Source organism: Budorcas taxicolor, chromosome 7 (assembly GCF_023091745.1).
Source record: "Budorcas taxicolor isolate Tak-1 chromosome 7, Takin1.1, whole genome shotgun sequence".
Classification (NCBI taxonomy): domain Eukaryota; kingdom Metazoa; phylum Chordata; class Mammalia; order Artiodactyla; family Bovidae; genus Budorcas; species Budorcas taxicolor.
The window spans coordinates 70650221-70656220 of record NC_068916.1 but is presented as its reverse complement, the minus strand read 5'-3'; positions in this window follow the sequence as shown (position 1 = coordinate 70656220).

The window sequence follows — 6000 nt, the reverse complement described above, 5'->3', positions numbered from 1 at the left end:
AGCTGCCCAAACCAGCAGGAAATTCAGCCTCAGTCCATTAGGGGACCCTGCACCTTCTTAGGGCCCCAACTCAATCCAGAACCTTAGGTGGTGTCCAGAGACTAGCGTAGTCAAGCTATCATGGTGGCCAGTCATGTCCTCGGAGCTTGGGACTCTGTAATCGCTTTAGGGACAGAGGCTCTATCCTGAGTTTTCTGTGGGGCTAGGTGAACTTTTTTTTTCAAGACATAGCATCTCTGTACTTAGGAGCTCTGTTTTTGTTGTTGTTGCTTTGTTTGGTTGGGGTTATTTTTGCACCACCCTACACAGCATGCAGGATCTTAGTTCCCTGACCAGAGATCCAGCCCAAGCCTCCTGCATTGGGAGAGCGAAGTCTTAACATCATTGGACTACCACTTAAGTCCCAGGAGCCACGTTCTGATCAATTATCTTTCCATCCACATTGACTTTTACTTAAATTCTGTGAACTCTCTTACTTTTCCTCTTGTTAACTTCAAAGGCATTCTCTCACTTCCAGTTGACCTCAAATATATAGTTGCTTCAGTAACTGTTAGGCTTTTATGACAGACAGGGAAGTTTCTGTCTACAAGTATTACTACTCCCTCCGAAGTAATCCCTGAGGAAATAATCCCTTATGGGGCTGAATACCTGCTTGAAATGGAAGCAGGTAAGATCATGGAGACTGCACAGGATGAGTTATTGCTCAGTAAATATTTTCTCTCCCTATCCCTATTTCACCTCCATGGAAGGAGCCTTCCTCCCTTACCCATTGATTTGTCATTACCCCTGGGATTTGTCATGTGACTTGCTTCATCCAGTGGGATGTTAATGGACATGACCAAGCTAGGCTTTGAAATGTGCCTGTGTAGTTAGGTGTTCTCTTTTGTACTCTGCCATTATCAATGCCACATGTCCAAGGAAGATAAAAGACACGTAAAGCAGACCCAGAACAACTCATTGCTTAGAGCCAAACCCAAGTACAGTCCAGATCAGTTGAATCCCAGGCAATTTTCTGACACAAAAACAAGAAATAAATATTGATTACTGTATGCCACTGAGTTTTGGAGTAGTTTGTTATGTAAAATAACAAATACAGGTACAAATAAAAATTCATATTTGAGTAGATTACTGAATTCAGTAAACTGTCTTGACACACTTAATGCTCAACTATGATACTGAAGCATTTATTGTATCCCAAAATCACAGCTATAAGCCTGTGATCCCAAGGCTTGCTTGCTGTCTCTCCATAACATCTGACATCATTTTCTAAGTTATTTATTTCTTCTAATAGTTAATATTCATGTAATGCTTTGAAGTTTGCAAAGTGCCCTCAAATGCATTATCCTATTAGATCTTTTTAACAATCCAGTTGTGAGGTAAGGTTGATCTTACCAGCCCCATTTGAAAGACAAAGAAATTGATTCAGAATGAAATTAAGGATTGCCCATGGGAACAAAGCCAGTTTTGAGTTCCAGACCAGAGCTGGAGTTCCAAACACATCTTCTCACTCCTCCTACAAAGCTCCTTCCACCATACTATGGCTGCCCTGAGAACACCCAGCACAGGTCTGGGCACATTACAGTTCTCAGTAAACACCTGAGGCATGATGGGGAGACCAGTGAGTATGAAGTCAAAGCTCCCAGGAAACGTCTCACTAGCAATTATCACCCCATAGTTTCTATTATTGTGTTAACCGGTATTTGGGGAGTAAGTAAAGGGATGAGGTAGAGAAGATTGGATGCTATTTAATACATTTTAGAAATCCTGGTTTAACAAATTAAATGTCTTTATTGCTGGGTCTTTAGTGGGTTTGAGGGGCTTATTTGCATGACTTTCTAGGTGAGGAATAGAGTATACTGCTTTTCTCTAACTGATTTGGCCATGGAATCTTTTGAATCAGAAATCATTTTGCTGGATTTGCTGGGATCCATGGAACCCACCTTAGGAAATACCAGCTTATAGCCTTGGACTACCCTGGTTCTGTCCTTTGGCATCTTCATTTTGCATTATCCAGAGCTGTTTGTGTTGTGGGCACCCTCCAGGCTCTTTAAGCGATTGTTAATGACTCTGTTCTAATTCCAAGAAACTTTTAACCTAATGGGATCATAACTTGATATATTGATTAAAGTTCTTTTGGTTGCAAACACAAAAAGCAACTCTGGCTAACTTCTTTTAAGATTAGGAAGACTCACAGAATCATAAGAATTGCCAAACAATTGTGATTTGAAAAGAGAAGGAATGGGAGCAGTTTAGGGGATTTCAGCCCCGGGAGTCACTGAAGTTGCCACTCAACTAAATCTGCTGTGGAAACATCTCTGTCTGCATCTTTTTAGTCAGATTTCAGGTTCCTGGGATGGAGAATCTGATTGTCCTTGCATAGGCCATGTCTTTGTCCCAGGATCATTCAGCCAGGGAAGAGAGGAAACTGCTATGATCTGAACTGCCACTCTGACTCATGGCTCCCACGTCTGCCTTGCAATGAACAGAGTCCCATCTTTTGTGGAGGTTGGTGTGAAATTGGTGGATAAAGCTATAACTACCCTTCAAAGTCTGCTACGTTTCTTTCTAGGGATGTAAGACATTGCTTTTTCTTCCTTTGATCATCAAATAAGTTTTAAAACTACACTATTAAAAAATTGAGTTTTCAGCACTAAGACACATACTTAGCCTGGAGAACCACTTTTGCAATTAGGGCATCCCATGAAACCAATGAACATTTGCTTAGGGGCTAGTGAAATAGTGGCTGGACTTGCTCACACTTTTTAAATCCTCTTAACCTCTTCCTCTTTTGACAAATGCAGACAGCTGAGTTAACAGAGTTTAATATATATTTGATGCAACACGACTGTCCACCAGAGATGGACTAATATGGAACTTCCCTGGTGGCTCAGATAGTAAAGAGTCCACCTGAAATGCAGAAGCCCGGGGTTCAATCTCTGGGTCAGGAAGATCCCCTGGAGAATGGAATGGCAACCCACTTCAGTATTCTTACCTGGAGAATTCCATGGACAGAGGTGCCTGGCACGATACAGTCTATAGGGTCACAAAGAACCAAACATGATTGAGTGACTAACACACTTTAAACAATATAATAGCATGACACAAACCTTAGAAGTAAGAGTCTAGCATCCCCCTGGTTAGTTACCCAAAAAAAATAAAGGTGAGGTAATTATCAAGAATGGTATCCTGGAAGAGAGCTTTGAGGGGGCATTTCTTCAGTCTTGATTCAACAACAATATAAATTATTTTTTAAACAAGTTAAAACAAGTTTTCTTCTGCCTCCTAAAATTCCAAATTCAAAAGCAAATGAGGCATTAAAAAAAAAATTAAGCCTCAAAAGGCTTCAGTACCTACTACTATGCCATACTGTGGGGTTTTATTTGAATATGTTTTGCTTTTATTGCTTTGTGCTTTTTCCTGTCTGTGATTTACAAAGTAGTGTGGGAAAGCAGTTAATACCGAATAAAAGTTAAAATTAAAACCACTTTTTCCACTATGGTGCTGTCTCCTTCCCACCCCCTCATCCCTGGGGGCCTGTTCAACTGAGTTTAGTAGCACAAAGGATACTTAGTTCCTAAAGTCATAATCAACCTAAAATGAACTGATTTCTTAGCACCAGGTCAAGATAAATGGTTAGTTGACGACTATGGTTGATAATATGGAGAGAATTGATAAATAATGAAACCAGTTCATTTTAAGATACTTGTAGAATTCTGGAAGTTTGTGGCACATATTAAACAATTTGGATTAATTCAAACAACATTATGGTTGGAGCTAAGCTTGCTTTGGGGTCCAAATAGTTTCTAAGAAGAACAACTACTGTTCATAGCCCTCTGACACAAGACATGTTACATAGGCAGGAAAAGCTTGTTTCTCTCCGCCCACCTGAGGAATGACACCTAAATCTTTTCAACCTGAGGAGACAGACGTGCCCCATCCCAGGCGGTGACTCAGCCAAGGCTCTGACAATCCCTCCAAGTCTTTGCTGAATACTTACTATGTGCTAGGCCCAGTGCTGCTGTGCTGTCACTTTTATACCCCTTTTCCAGTTTAACCCATAAAATGTTTTACACAACACGTTAAAATCCCATTTCACATTTGAGAGTACTGAGACTCACAATGATCAAGAATCTTTTCTTGGTCAGACAGTTCTACTCCCTATAATAACAATAACCAAAGTAAACAGGAAAGAGGGTTCACACTGAACATGGAGTAAGTAAGGAAGATAAAGTCAGTATCCATGAGATACATTAATGCAGTAACAACAGTGTGTCTGAGACATGGTTCTAGTATCTTTGCTGCTACTGCTAAGTCGCTTCAGTCGTGTCCGACTCTGTGCGACCCCACAGACGGCAGCCCACTAGGCTCTGCCATCCCTGAGATTCTCCAGGCAAGAACACTGGAGTGGGTTGCCATATCTTTAGGTACCATCTTTAATCATCACATTGACACTAGGAAATAGGTTGTAAAATGGTCTCTATTTTAGTTCTGAGGAAGGTTAGGAAAACTGCCAGTAACTGAGCATTGCATGGTAACTCCTACAGACGTGCTAGTACAATAAAACAGACACTGGTGCAAAGGACAGTGAGAAAAGTCAGGATAGCTTCAGGCTGCAAGTTGTGACAATGAAGACTCTAAGTGGGGAGAAAGGCCTTCCACTTAAGCAAGTTTATAGGCTGTAACACACTCAGTCCAAGTGTTTGGTGACAAGAGCAGATAGTTATCTCTGAGTCACAGCTCAGTAGGAAGTCTTCAGAAAGGAGAGGCTGACTGGTTGCCATGAGTCCGGAAGCTTCTCTAGGAGAAATGACATGCCATGAACCTTATAGCACAAGAGCATTTGGCTAGGGCTTAACCACACTGCAGAGTCTTCATGGGCAAGTTGGGTTCCGGGGAGTGTTTGTGGATGAATAAGTCACCATTATAACTGACCTTTTTCTCCGCCAACTACTACCATCCAGAAAGCAAAGGGATTCTATTTTTAAGTCAAACTGTGCATTGGGTATCTATGTGAAACACAAGCTGTGTTGAATTTTTAAAGGGATCAAAGCCTTACTATAAAGGAATGAACTTTAATGAGTCAGTTAGCAGAGTGGCAGGTATCAGAGAAAGGAACAGTGGGATTTGAATAACAATGCTTCCCTAAGGTGCTGGAACAGACAAGTAAAATGGTAAGATTCCCAGTATTTGCTTCAAAATATTCTTAGGGGTGGTGGAAGGTGATAGAAAATATAGAAATATAGAAAATATTAGATAGGCCATAGGTTGATAATGGCTGAATCTCTGTGATTAATATGTTAGGGTTCAGTATACTCTTCTACTTTATGTATGTTTAAAATTTTCTATAATAACTTAAAAAAAGAAACAAGTATAGATATGGTCTACTATTCTATTCAATAGAAAATTTCATACCACTGGGAATATAAATGTGACCAGGGGGATGGCTTGGATTTCCTGCACAAAGTTGTAGGTTTTCCTTACATCCAAACAATATCTAGGTCCTTTACGTCCAACCTCCAAAATTCACCTCCAGTGTCCACTTCTCTCCATCCCCCCTGCACCACCCAACCACCACCAACAGTGTGGCCTCTTAATATGCCTTGCTATTTCCAGTAGAATGTCTATTTCCAGTCTCTTCTGCCTACAGAAGGAGTGATCTTTTCAAAATGCTAATCTGATATTTTCATGAGAAAAAGGCAAGCTGCAGAACAGTATAAGAAAGGGAAAACCACACACATTCAAACATACATATTTATATACTACTTGCTTATATTTGAAAGATAAACAAATACTTATAAAAATAAAAGAGGAGGAAGTGCACAATTGAGGACATAGGTTGGCAGCAAAATTTCTCTGAATGTCCTCTTATAAGTCTTGACTTTGGAATCACGTAATGTTTACACACTCAAAAAATAACATTAAGTAAAAATAAAATAAAATAAGACATTTCTGAAAATTGAATACAAATTGAAACAACAAAAAAACCAAATGTTTATTAAC